Raw genomic sequence first — 14,847 nt, 5'->3', positions numbered from 1 at the left:
AAACTCCTGACTTTAAGTGATCTGCCTGCCTTGGCCTCCCAAAGTGCTGGGATTGCAGGGACGAGCCACCATGCCTGGCTGAGATTTGTTCTGATATACTCATCTTTTTCTTCCAATCTCCAAGGATTTCCCACACATAATTAGGAGTATAGTCTAATCTGGACTGTGAAATCAAATAACTAAGTGAACCACAAGATACTATTCAATCTGATGTTCTAAGCAACAGTTCTTAACCTTAGTTGCACATTGAAATCAACTGGGGAGCTTAAAAAAATTCATGATTGTGTCTCATCCCAAGAGATTCTGATTTACTGGTGTAGGATGCAGCACAGACAGTGGGGATTTTTAAAAGCTAATATAGCAGTAGGCAAAGTTGAGAATCCACATTCTAACGTAGTCAGCACAATTAACACAATCAGCTTCAATCAATGAAGCTGAAACAGTGTCATAATACTGTCATAAGACAGTAGAGGGCAGAGTTGGCTTACATTTATATAGAGATAAACCATCTTACATAGGAAATAGCAAGTAGTTAATAATGTAATTTTAACTTTGAACTTTGTGGTTGTCTGTTGCCATAAAGCTTTCCTTCACTGTTAAAGCAAAATTACTTTTTGTCCCCGTCTCTACTAAAATACAAAAAAAATTAGCCGGGCATGGTGGCGGACACCTGTAGTCCCAGCTACTTGGGAGGCTGAGGCAGGAGAATGGTGTGAACCTGGGAGGCAGAGTTGCAATGAGCTGAGATCCGGCCACTGCACTCCAGCCTGGGTGACACAGCAAGACTCTGTCTCAAAAAAAAAAAAAAAAAAAAATTACTTTTTGTACATTGGAATTTACTGGGAAGCCCCTGGGGGGCAGTTGATCAATAAGGTCATTGTATAATTTATTGTCCAAACCAGTACATTTCTGAGAGTGCAAGGGAGCACTATTAACGATTATGCCAGGACAACAAGTGCAAACCTGTTTTGGGCAAACTGGAACATATAGTCACCATGTCTTATATGGGATCCAGGAGATGAGCTAGAATCTGTAACACAGCTTTATTCATTAAAACAACTAGTAGAAACTATGTACTTATGCTGTGTACTTATGCTTATTAAAATCTTCAGCATTATTTTTGCGTATGCCCTATCTATCGATCGGTGTTTAGTATCATTCTAGGGATCTTGGGCAATAGAAGAGAAACTTTTTAAAGTATCAAGCGTTATACAATTTAGTTGGGAAGAGAAGACTGATACAGAACTTTGTTCTGGTATATAAATCACAAGAACCCCTTCAAAGATCCTTTCAGTAAGCAGAATATAACAAGTAAAATAAATAATGAATTAGTGAGAGATAAACTGTAAAATATGTACATGCCGTTCTTGACTTGTTGTGGCTCTGCTTAGAGTTTCTGGTCATGGTCCTTGCATGCCTCCAGCACTTCCAGTAGGCAGAGACCAGTTGAATTCCTGAACTGCTCTGGGTCTAAACCTTAGAAATTCTCTTCCTTGTGAGCATAGCTTCTCTATTCTCTATTTTCATAGCTTCTCTATGCCTTCTCTAACTCCTTAGATAGTTAACCTCTATATCATTAATCCCCAAATTGAGTCAAGGAATTTGAGTATGAAAGGTATGATACAAATGGCAAAAAGCAAATAATATACTACTAACAATCGCTTAAGTCAGCAACAAAAAGATCCCTCAAGTAGAGAAGTTTAGACCCCGTTTGGACACACAGATCGCCCATCCCACACGGAGATTCCCCTGTTGGGTGTTCCAACTAAGCCGCACGCTTTTTGACTGATAACAACCACCGTGGTGACCTGTATTTATGATCTCCCACAAGATTTTTTTTCTACCAATTTTCAAAGCTGTTATTCACCATTTTTCTTTTTCTTTTTTTTTTTTTTTTGAGATAGAGTCTCACTCCTTCTCCCCGGCTGGAGTGCAGTGGCACGATCTTGGCTCACTGCAACCTCTGTATCCTGTGTTCAAGTGATTCTCCCACCTCAGCCAGGATTATAGGCACACACCACCACATATGGCTAATTTTTGTATTTTTAGTAGAGACAGGGTTTCACCATGTTGGCCAGGCTGGTCTTGAACTCCTGACCTCAAGTGATCTACCGCCTTGGCTTCTCGAAGTGCTGGGATTACAGGTGTGAGCCACTGCACCTTGGCCACCATTTTCATGTAAGAAGCTTATTCTCAGCCATGTGCAGTGCCTCACACCTGTAGTCCTAGCTGCTTGGGAGGTAGAGATGGGAGGATTCCTTGAGCTCAAGAGTTTGGAACCAGCCTGGATAACATAACAAGACTCTGTCTCTCAAGAAAAGAAAAGAAAAAAAAACCATATTCTTCTTCTTTTGCTGACTTACCTTGTATGAATTCCTATTTGATATTTAACTTTTATTATAATTTGTTCTGCATTTTTTCATGTTTATTTGAGTAACATAGTTATCAAGGTTAATTAGGCAACCTTAGGAAACTCAAATAATTAAAGCACAGTAGTAAAGAAAACAAAATTATAAGATCAATCCTGTCATAAAATGGTTACGGTTTGCTATGGTTTGAATGTGTTCCCCAAAGTTCATGTCTTGGAGATTTAATCCCCAATGCAACAGTGTTGACAGGCGGAATTTTTTTCTTTTTTTTTTTTTTTTCGAGACAGAGTCTTATTCTGTTGCCCAGGCGGGAGTGCAGTGGTGTGATCTTGGCTCGCTGCAGCCTCAACCTCCCAGGCTCAGGTGATCCTCCCACCCTAGCCTCCTGAGTAGCTGGGACTACAGGCATGTACCACCATGCCCAGCTAATTTTAAAATTTTTTGTAGAGACTAGGTTTTGCCATGTTCCCAAGGCTGGTTTTGAATTCCTGAGCTCAAACAATCCATCCAGACAGGTGGGATCTTGAGGGAGTTATTAGGTCATGAGGACTCTGCCCCCATAAATGCATTCATGTTATTATCTTAGGAGGGCATTCATTATCAGGAGAGTGGGTTTGATAAGATCAGCCCCTTTTGCCCTCACGCTTGTTTGCTCTCTTGCCCTTCCACCTTTCCACCATGAGATGATGCAGCAGGAAGGCCTTCGTACATTCTGCTGCCATAATCTTGGACTTCCCAGCCTCCAGAAGCATGTGCCAAATAAATCCTGTTTATTGTAAATTACCCAATCCATGGTATTCTGTTATAGCAGCACAAAACGAAGTAAGGATTGTTTCTTTCCACAGCCTCAGGTTGCGTCCAGTGGCCAGTGTGATGGCTTGACAGGTCTTCCCATTGCTCATGGGATGGACTGGTAAGGGACTGAGCATGGGTCAGGCAACTCCTTCTTCCACACTAACGATGGGATGCCTGAATGAGCAAAACAGGTCAGCTGAGCCGGTTGTGTATAAAAAGAATAGTTTTTTTTAAAATCTTTGTGGCACAGTTATTTCATTATCTGAGTTATTGATGAGAATATTCAGACCTTGTCTTCCTTTAGTTCACTGCTGTTTTGTTCTTGCCCTCACCATCCTCTCTATCAAGGCTTGTTCACAGATAAGGATCCCATATCTGCCATTTATATTTTACTATATTTCCCCCCACATTGAAAACAACTTTATTCTTTATTATGAAATATTCTATGCTTATAAAAGACCTAAACCTCTTAGAAAAATAGAGAAGGAAGTAAGAATTACTCTGAATCCCACCATCTAGAAATCACTTAGATTTTTTTGGAGTATCTTTCCTGATATGAAATGTCTCATTTCTTAATCAAATAGAAATTATTTACAGCCTACTTAAAAAAAAATCAACAGTATGTCATGACATCTTTCCCTATCAGTAAGTATAAAACCACATCACTTAAATGGCTCCATAGAATTTATATGTGTGTGTTGTGTGTGTGTGCATTCACACCATAATTGGTTTAACCAATCCCATTTTGATGAACATTGAAGTGATTTCCAATTTTTCATTATTATAATGAACATCTACTGTGTTCTTAGCATAAGTGTAAAATATAGAAAGCTAAAGCTAAAAGAATCCTTAGAGACCAGCTAGTTCAATGCCATCATTTTGCAGAAGAGAAACTGAGGTATAGAGAGGTTAAGAGGAAGTAGAATCCAGGTCTTTTGCCTTTACATCTACTGATCTTTCTGGTTTACCCTGCTATTATCTTAAAAAAAAAAATTACTTGGCTCTTAAAATGTCTCTAAGTGGAACCAACTTTTTTTTTTTTTTTTTCTTATGCCAATAGCCAAAATATCCTACCTTAAAAGCCAACTCCTTCCAGGGTCATTGCATTTTAAGATTTGTCTTTAAGGCTGGGCGCAGTGGCTCACACCTGTAATCCCAGCACTTTGGGAGGCCTAGGAGTGTGGATTACCTAAGGTCAGGAGTTCGACACCAGCCTGGCCAACATGGTAAAACCCTGTCTCTACTAAAAATATAAAAAAATTAGCCGAGCATGTGGCGTGTGCCTGTAATCCCAGCTACTTGGGAGGCTGAGGTAGGAGAATCACTTGAATCTGGGAGGCGGAGGTTGCAGTGAGCCAAGATCTCACCATTGCACTCCAGCCTGGGTGACAAGAGCAAAACTCTGTTTCAAAAACAAACAAACAAAAAATATTTGTTTTTAGTTATGAAATAAGTTAGCAGATTCCTGTACTGTCTTTGGAATAAAGGCAGGATAGGGATATGCTGAGTATTTGAAATATATGGGGCTGGTGCCTACTTGTTTATTATGCCTGGCAGTATTTAGTAGAGGAGAAGGGTGAGGGTGGAGAAATAGAGTTAGGCAGCAGTTGGGGTCAGTAATGGAAAACAAATTCCCACTCACAGTTTGGAACTCCTCCCAAAAGAAGGGTCTACAGCTTTCCTTTGGTTCAGTTTCTGCTATGGAAGGTCAAGAGCTGGGTGCATAAGTGCATTTTGATTACTAAGATGGAGATGGAATAGAACAAACAGCACAGAGTTGTTACTCTGTACATGCTTAGCATAATGTGGGGCTAAATTCTTGACTTAATTAATGACTTAAAATATTAGGTTATAGTATGAATCATCTACATTAAATATCATGGGATTTGTTAATTTAAAAATCATGAGATACTGCTCCTTGAATAAATGATGCTTTAATAAGCAAGACATTTGGATTTCTATATGATCTTTGTAAAACTACTTAAACTCTTTCTTAATTTCTTTATATAGCAGTAAGGATAATGATAGCAATTTACTTCATGAAATTGAATAAAATGATATAAGGCATTTGGAAGAAAGAAAATGATACACTTTTAAAAATAGAATTTTTCATACAAAAAAGAAAATGAGGAAAATGATATTTCTGAGAAGACCCACTTATATTCTGTATGAATTCTATAAAACATATCATGTTTGAATTGAATCATAGTTTCTTGTAGACCAACCTTAAAGCACTGAAGAAATATCCAAACAGAGAAATTGAGCAGTTGTAGAAATATTCCATAGAAAAGAAAATGAGATGAATTTGCAGAAGTAATGGAGTTTTTTATTGCAATATCTTTCCAAACTTTATTGAAAATTTCCCAAAGGTCTTGGTTAATATTAAGAACAAATATTTGTGAATTTGGAAACTGCTCACTAACAAATAAAAGCAATTAACAAGACCATTTATGCTGGCAGTAATTATCATATAAACCAAATTTGTTTTATTGGTTAAACTGTTAGAACTCCAGCTGTCATTCCATATTAACAAATTTGATTTTTTAAATTATATTTTCTACCCTTGATTTGAGTTCCCGCCTTGATAAATATTAATAAAGGAAGCGAATGAAATTTTCAGGGTTAGTTACTCTCAGCTATCTACTTGCAGACTACCCACTCTGTGGAGTACTCAAGGTAGAGTGTTAATATCAAAACAACATTAACTCACTCTTTATAATGCGTTTGGATTCATCTTCCTATGTTCTTAATCCTGCTTTCTCAAGGCTCTGGCATATTGGAGTATGGGAGTTGGAGCAGGGCCATTGCCCGAGGATGAGGACTGAAAATGACACTGAGAGGGTGGAGCAGACAGAAACAAAAGCTAACCAAATCATCATTATTGTGTTTGCTATCCGTTGTTATAAAGACGTTGGAAGATGGCAGACCCCTGCCTCCATAGATGAGCTCAGTGGTAGCTGTGAACATAAAACCTACTCGATTGACTCTATTTCTCACCCATAGACAATAAGTTAGGTATGGATGCATCAGGGTAGCTGAGGACCTGGTGAAATTCAGGCACGAATATTGCCAGCTATGTTTCAGGGAATGTGAATTCATTTAAATAACCTTATTCAAACATAGATAGGAAAGTCAATCTCCTGAAAAAAATCAGAAATATGCATTTTTAAGCCAAATAGAAATGACTTTTTGAATTACCTACTTCTTTGGTTGATCTCCAAGATTGCAATCTCCTTTAATTTCCATAATGCGTTCATTCATTTATTTACTCATTTGCTCATTAGGCCTTTATTCAGTATATCTTTTGTGTCAGATACTATGCTAAGTGCTGGGAATCTTAAAACTATATCCTGAAAAAAATAGGCAGCCACTGGCTGATTTAAAGAAGCAGAGTGACAGGACCAACTTTCCTTTTCAGAAAATGTACTTTGGCTACTATGTGGAAGCAGAATTGAAGGAGAGGGAAACTGGAGAACGGATCAACAGGTGAGAGGTTCCAGAAACAATTCATTGTGAGAAAAGATGAGGCCGTGTTATGGACTTAATTGTATCCCCCTAAATTCACATGTTGAAGTCTTAGATCTCAATGCCTCAGAAAGTGACTGTATTTGGAGATAAGGCTTTACAGAGGTAGTGAAAGTAAAACTGAGGTCATATGGATGGGCCCTAACCAAATATAACTCATGTCCTTATTAAAAAAAAAAAAAAAAAGGAGATTAGGACATAGATGCACACAGAGTGGAGACTATGTGAAGACAAAGGGAAAAGACAGCCCTCTACAAGCCAAGGAGAGAGGCTTCAGAAGAAATCAACCCTGCTGAAACCTTGATCTTGGACTTCTAGACTCTAGTACTGTAAGAAAATTAATATCTGTGTTTGAGCCACCCAGGATATGGTACTTTGTCATGGGAACCCTAGCAAATTAATACAGCCTTTGGAACAAGGCAACTGCTATAGGACATTAGCACCTACAGGCCCCAGTTCATCAGATACCTCAGTGTAAGTCTGCCATTATGTCTACTCAAGCTCGTGTGAGGTGACAGAAGACCTAGTCCTGTGTGGCAAGGAAAGATCAGGAACTGCAATATAAGAAAAGATGCAGCCAGGCATGGTGGCTCGCGCCTGTAATCCCAGCACTTTGGGAGGCCAAGGCAGGTGGATCACGAGGTCAGGAGTTCGAGACTAGCCTGACCAACATGGTGAAACCCCGTCTCTACTAAAAATACAAAAATTAGCTGGGTATGGTGGCACATGCCTGTAATCCCAGCTACTCAGGAGGCTGAGGTAGGAGAATCACTTGAACCCGGGAGGTGGAGGTTGCAGTAAGCCACTGCATTCCAGCCTGGGTGACAGAGCGAGACTCCATCTCAAAAAAAAAAAAAAAAGAAAAGAAAAGATGCTCATTAATTTCCAAACCTGGTTAATGCCTCCATGGACTAGCAGATGACAGGATGTAAATCTTGTTTTGCTTTTTCCTGTTATTGGTGGAGGGAAATTTGAAATTGGTGTCATCTGCCCCTTCAGAGGATGGTTCGTCTGGTATTTGCAAACTTGGTGCAGGCTTTCAGGTTCCTTCTGTAACCATTCTGTTTGAGGCATCTGAAGGGCAAGTTTGGTCCCTAATCCTTGGTTCCTCCATATTATAAATGGCAGGCTTTTCCCATTGGTCCTGCTGCTTCTTTGTCTTTGAAAGTTGTGGACAATGTGATGTTTCTAGATGTTTCCAAAAATGAAATGGAAATTTCACCTTAATTTTATGAAATGCATCTCTTTGCAAAAGGGTAAAGAAGAAGGGAAGTAATGATTTTTGAGCTATGGGCACCATTCTGATGATTTCTGAACATTATCATGAGTTCTTGATTCCTCCATTGTTGTTGGCGGGGATTTGAGTTTGTGTTGAGTGGAACTTCAGGTTTGTTTGGTTTGGTATTTAATTTTTCAGTAGCTTTTCTACATATATATTAATTTCTAAATTCAAGTGGTTCATTTATTTCACACAAATAACTTTGGTTATGTGATTCAGTTTTTTTTTTTTGTTTTGTTTTAGATAGGGTCTTGCTCTGTCACCCAGGCTGGAGTACAGTGGTGTGATCATAGCTCACTGCAGTTTTGAACTCCTAGGCTCAGGTGATCCTCCCACCTCAGCCTCCCAAAGTGCTGGGATTACAGGCATGAGCCATCGCACCCAGCTCAAAATATTTTTAGGATCAATTTAATTCAAGGCCAAGCAAGTTGGTCTAGCTTATTATAGTTTTTGGTTTATGACTTATTTTTATTCAATGTCTTGGGTTTTATAAATAAAATCATAAACTTTAAAACTGTTCATAAAACTGTGAACTATATTTAAAAATCATCTGGCTGGCAACTGAGTTGGTTTTTATAATCTGAAAACTTACGGTTTTTTTCAACTCTGAGAATTTCTATTCTACTTTCCCATTATTGCCTTCTTCTACTCTCTTTCCTTTCCTTTTGTAACTTCTATTAAGCAAATACTGAACCTTGGGGGATTTTGCTTACATGACTTTCAACTATTTTCACATATTTTCCATCTCTTTTGTCTTTTGCCCGGTGTTTGGGGAAAATTCCTTTGGCTTCTGTTTCCACTAATTTGCCCTTCAAGTAGGTCTGTTCTGCTTCTCAACTAATGGATTTTCAATATCAGAAATGACTTTTTAAATTTCTAGGGTTTCTCACTGATTGTTTGTTATGGATGCAATATCCTTTCAAGACTTACTGATTAAAAATTAAATTCATTTAACATTTATCCTGTTCCTTTTATTAATTTAGTTTCCTCTGATATTATTTCCTTTTATTAGTTGGGTTTGGTGCTTCTCTTTCATGGTATTGGTTCCCCTCTCCCCATAAGATGGTGGTTGTCCCATCATCCCTTAATGTGGGAATGGGCTTGTCTCCTCTTTCTGCTTATCATAGCCTGTCTTCAGGGGCTGTGAAGAAGGGTCAGGACATGCTATGCCAAGAGACTGAATGGTTTCCATCATTTCTTGGGACATGCTATGCCAAGAGAGTGAATGGTTTCCATCATTTCTTGGGGTCACTAGATCCCTGAGCTCTGCCCCTCGGGTCCCAGGATCACCACTAACTTTTTTTTTATCCCGCAGGCAAACACCTGATATATAATGTGAGCAGGACAGAGGAGGCTCCTAAGTGAATTATTCTGTCTCAGGGCCCTTCCTCCTCTTGTATCCTTTAACTCTTGCTTGCAACTTCCCTACACTACTGCTCCTCCTGAATCTGTTCTGGTTTCCTCTGATTTTGTTTCTCTGTGAATCAGATCTTGCGTCTTTTCTGTATCTCTGGATTTCTTGAACATTGTTGGAATACTGATCCCCCTTTTCCTTATTTTCCTGTGCTTTTAGATGCCTGTTTCAGACATATCTTTTAATGAAATTTGGAGTAGAAGAGAAGCTAACAGTGTGTATTCAATTCACCATCTCCATCCAATCTTTACCTTTTAATTTATTTATCATCTCTACTTATTATCAAACAATACAAGCTTATTGTGAAAAACTCAAAGACTATAGAAATGGAAAGTGAAGTTTCCCTTTTATGTTAGATGACTCTAACATAAGTCTCAGCTGGTATCTTCTTGGTCTCACCTGTTGGTTTCAGCTAGAGCTGAGTAGACAGTTCTATGAAGGCTTACCCCCCAACTCTCTGGCTGTCAACATCTATTCTCAAATGCACACCTTCTCCTCTGGCCCCAGAACTCTTCCAAATCTGCAGATTGCCTGTGTGGAGCTTGCTGGGTAGCTCGGAAGTGCAGACTTTCAACATGGGTGGGAGAACAGTGGGGGCAGTCCCTTGTCCAACCAGGATGAGGGCCAATATCCTATCCTTCACATAGACAATTCCAAGAGGTATTCTATACTCTTCTGAGGAAGTCCCTCCAAACTTGATCCCTATTGCCCACAATGACCTTGATAATGAACCTATGTACGTGTTTCCTTCTCCCTTCTTTTTTTTGAGACAGAGTCTTGCTCTGTCAGCCAGGTGGGAGTGCAGTAGCATGATCTTGGCTCACTACAGCCTATGCCTCCCAGGTTCAAGCAATTCTTCTACCTCAGCCTCCCAAGCAGCTGAGATTACAGGTGCGCACCACACCCAGCTAATTTTTGTATTCTTAGTAGAGATTGGGTTTCGCCATGTTGACCAGGCTGGTCTTGAACTCCTGACCTCAAGTGGTCCGCCTGCCTCAGCCTCCCAAAGTGCTGGGATTACAGGCGTGAGCCACCATGCCCAACCTTTCTCCCTTCTTTTACTCTCCCAATTTCTTATTCCTGGTCACAGAGATCTGTTCCCCTTTCCCTCTTATTTGACAATGCCCTTTTCCTCACTGCAAACCTAAATTTCCTGTATCCCTCAGTTCTGATTTATCATTTCACTGTAACTCTATTAGCTGTAAAGCATTTGGGGATGCTGTCAGGATAACACGCTCTGTAGCAAATGAGGTTGTATTGAATTATTTAGCTTTCAACTAAAGTGGAGATAACTAAAGCAGCTGAGCTGGTTCGTAAAATGTTGGGGTAATCTGTCTGCTGGTTTGGAGCTTTTATCATATTAATTTTTTCTTACGGTTGAAAATTATAAATTTTAAGGTTACAAAGAAAAATATGTGTGCAACTATTTAGTTCAGTGCCACAAACCTATAGCTAAGGAGTTATCTGTTTTGCATAGTATATAATTACGTAGCTGCAGAACCACTGTTCTAGAGAACCATGAATTTATCTAATAAGTGTATTCATACAAGGTTTTAAAAAACCATAAATACATAATTTCCCTCCATTTTTTTCTATCAAAAATAGATCAAGGATTTCTGCTTGAGGTATATAATAGTCTCAGCTTTTGAAGCTGGCCTGTTTTTCTTGAGCTTTTTTTGCCAGAATTTGACTTAAAATTTTTTTTTTCACCAAAAAGAACTTTCTGTCTTTAACTCAGTAATAGACAAATGCACTCTTAAATGTTGTCAACAAAGCAGAGGAGAGGATCATTGCTAATCTATTGATGACCATGAATGTTTTTGTATCCTCTATCCCATATTACTAGTGTCTCTTGGAAAATTGAGCTGTAATAAGGGTCCAGCCAAGAGGAGGGTGGAGTGAAGAATTCTGTGACTTTGTAATACTTGGGGCGTTTGTCCCACTCAGCATATCTCAGTGTCTAAATGCCCACCCTCAAGAAGTGGGACTGCGGCAGGAAGTGAAGTATCTTTGCATATGTTCAATATATAAACTAAACTCGAACATCTAGCAATTAAACACCCCTTTCCTGGGTGAATTCTGGAAAACAGCACAATTATCCTCCCAAGCAAATAACTGATGCTGCCTGTTAAGAACACCAGGCAGCATCAGTAAAGTTAAAACTTCTTTCTGCATCTATGCGCTTTTAATCTCCACGGCTATTTCCATAACACCTGAGATTACCTGCGTTGATAGCTGGTGAGAAACCATCCCAGGTACCACAGGTGGAGTAAAGAGATGAAAGCTACCGCAAGGCGCACACGTAAACCTTACTGAACAATGACCTTGTATTGTTAGAAAGTCAAGAAAATGGACTGCCTTGCAAGCTGCCCGTGTTCTGTTGAGTCTCTCTCCGGGGGCAACTCGGAGATGCCTTTTTGGCACCATCGGTTCTAGAATTTCCTCTGGCCTGCTGCACCGCGCCTCATCCAGGCTTGCAGTGAGGCACCCCCACTCGCCCGGAGACCCGGGTCGGCCAGGAGGTGCCAGTGGGCAGGTGTGGCAGCCTGCCTGTTGAGTCTCTGCAATGTGCGAGCGCCTTGGGACTGCAGGCTGCGTGCCGCCAGCTTTGCCTGGTTCATCCTGACTACACTAGGTTTTCGGGCAGACACAGCGACACCGAGCTCCGGCTGGGGGTGGGGGCCTCGGGCCCAGTGCCCGCCCCCTGCCCTCCCAGCGTCTGCTCTCATTGCCAGCCGGGAGAAGCCCGCCCGGGAGCGCGCTTTCTAATGCACCAGCCCCTGGGAACAATCTGTCCCTCCCAAACCCGCCACGGCGGGGGATCACCGCCCGGGTACCCGTCGCGCCCACCCTATGGCCTGAGTGTCTTTTCATATATTTAAAAAACCCAACTGTGTGCAGTGGGGATGCAGGGCGGGAAAGGCTGGAGGGCTCGTTTTCGCCACCAGGCTCGCCTCTCAGGGCTCACGAATTAGGCCCCAGCTAAAGTCCAACCCTCTTCTCGCCTCAGGGGGCTCGGGGTGGCGCGGGGTTAGGGGCAGTGAACGACGATGGGGGGGCGCCTCAGGCTCAGCGGCGGGCGGGAAGGCAGAGGCGGGTTCCAGGAGCCGGGCTGAGGCCCGGCAGGTGCCCCCAGGCGCGGAGGCTGATTGGCAGGTGCGGGAGTGGGTGGGGAAGGCGGGGGCTGGGCCTGGCGCTGCGGGAGGCTGCGGCCCCGCCTCCCCGCCCCCGCCGCGGGACTATCTGGTCCCGGCAGCAGCGATGTCCCCCGGCAGGAATGTCCCTCCTCAGATAATGTTATTTATATCTCTGGGCGGGTCCGCGGCTCGGCAGCACCAGGAGCCCGGCGGCCGCTGTGCCAGGAGCCCCGCGCTGCCCTCCTTCCCCTCCGCCGCCGCCGCCGCCCCTGGGCTCGGGGTGGCCCCCGCTTCAGTCCCAGGGCAGGTGAGTCCCACGAGGGCCCGGCGGCCAAGGAAGCTGGGTGCGGGTGAGCAAGGCTGGTACGCGCGGCGCCAGCTCAGAGGAGCGCTGGGCCCAGGGGGCGTATGACGCGCAGGGCCCAGGGTACCGGGTGGGAGTCCAGCCCCAGTTGCCGGGCGTGGGGTGGGAGGGGTGCGGGGCCCGGGAGGCCCGGCAGCTGCGGCAAAGATCATTCCGGGACGCGGGAACGCGCGCGGGCGTCCGAGACACTTGGTGCTAGCTTTGGAGAGCCGGATCCCGGAGAGGCCGTCGCCCCGGGGCGCAGGGAGAGGGTGACTGGGGTGCGTGTTCTCGTCCGCCTCCTCCAGGACCCCGGCCTGGGAGCAAAGGGGATCGCGCCTCTAGCCGGTTCGACCGCCGCGCTGCTCTCTCTGCCTTTTTCTGTCGGGCTTCTCGGCTCTGGGGCCGCTTATATCCCTCTTCTGGGGAACTTGGCTGCGCTCTCCCTGGGCCGCCCAGCGCCCAGGCAGGAGGGACAGGTCAGGGCAGCAGAGGGGGCCGGTCCTCCGGGCGCTGGGAACCACGCGGAGAGTGACCCCGTGTAGACCGAGGGAGGAAAGATCCTAGTGCCCTAAGCCATACTTCAAGGACCCCTAGCCTTCCTCTCCCAAAGAGTTCCTCTTTCTCTAAGCTTCTCCAGGCTACTCTACCCTCACCCTCCTCTCCAGTTTCCCCTCTTCCTCTAACTTGGTCTTGAGAAATAGCAGAAAGTGGGATAAATAATAGAAGCTGTAAAACAATCCCCAACTCCCACCAACTCATCCATACTTCCCAGGCTAGGGAAGCAGCTGCGGGGCTGGAGTGCTGTTTCCCTGACAACGAGCTTCAGGTAGGGCCTTGAGTTATAGCCTATTAATATCCAAACCACTGTTTTCAGTGAGCAATTAGAGGCGCCAGGAGTAAGGAAAACGAAAAGAAGTCACTGTTTTTTGTGTATCTAAATGTTAGATGCATCAGATTGGGGGGTGGGGTTGGGGGATATAGTGACAGTCTTTTTGTACTGAAAATTTCTGTGAGGAGAGACTAGGTTGTCACCTCCAGGTAGGAGGCAGTCATGCAAAACCCCTGCCTGGAGGTAGTCACGATCCGTATTTTAGTTTCTAAGGAAAGAGATTCAGGCGGCTCCCTAATGAGAGGAGTTTGCAAATCAAAGATTTTTAGGCACAGCTCAACTGTCCACTGTCCTATCCTTAGCTTCACAGATGGCTCTGAATTTTATTCTAGAATTCCCTCTTCGCCCACCCCTTCCCCCACTATAACCCAAGACAGGTCATTTCTTATTTCGGGATCCAACTTCTATTCTTTTGCTCTGAGTCCCAGGTTCAAAAATGCAATTGAAAACACTTTTTTTTCCTAAGTGCAAAATGATTGTTAATGTATGCTGAATGTCCAGCACCTAACACAGCTAGGCCTGTGCTTGCCTGGAGGCTAGCAGGCTAGCCAGGAAAGGGAATGTTAAACTTACATTGAAGAAGAGCCCACCAGCCTTGAAACCCACCAACTCCAGAGGTGGGTCATTTATACAGAATTTTATCAAAAACTCCAGAGTAAAGCACCATTGAAAGACATAAACCCTCATGAAAATGTGGTTTTAGACCCCTGAGCTGTTGTTCTTAGCTTTATCAGTGCCCCAGTGGCAATGATTGGGGATGAGCCAGTCCTATTAATCTTGAGTTCTGGGAAGACTCAGAGTCCACTCGTGGAATTGTAAGCACCCAAGGACTCCCAGGCATCCAGGATGGGCCTTGTAGCACAGGCATATCAAGTTCTCCTGAGCGGCTTGCCCAGAAGAGAGTTTGGATACCACCTTTGGCTCTGATCAATGCTTTTTCCAAGTGTTCTGAAGGTGTCCTATAGCAGAACACCTGCTAGATGACTAGTTTTGGGGGTGAAGGTATGACAGGAGCAAGACTTCTACCTGGGATCACGTTTGGCAAAATAAAAATGAGTATTTTAGGCAAGCTAGGTGTGAATGAAAGTTTTGA

The 14,847-nt window shown here is 43.2% G+C and overlaps 1 protein-coding gene across 3 annotated transcripts in view; it reads left to right on the top strand.

The window, feature by feature from the left end:
* Window positions 1–12,598: 12,598 nt before the first annotated feature.
* SPTB (spectrin beta, erythrocytic) overlaps window positions 12,599–14,847 on the top strand; it is a 137,173-nt gene continuing 134,924 nt past the window's right edge. For all 3 annotated transcript variants that reach the window (XM_065548904.2, XM_065548902.1, XM_065548905.2), the window contains exon 1: window positions 12,599–12,826. The gene's annotated coding sequence lies outside the window, so the exon portion shown is untranslated. The remainder of the gene's footprint in view (window positions 12,827–14,847) is intronic.

Source organism: Macaca fascicularis, chromosome 7, assembly GCF_037993035.2.
Source record: "Macaca fascicularis isolate 582-1 chromosome 7, T2T-MFA8v1.1".
Taxonomy (NCBI): Eukaryota; Metazoa; Chordata; class Mammalia; order Primates; family Cercopithecidae; genus Macaca; species Macaca fascicularis.
The sequence above is the reverse complement of the archived record's forward strand: the minus strand, read 5'-3'. Positions and strand labels throughout refer to the sequence as shown.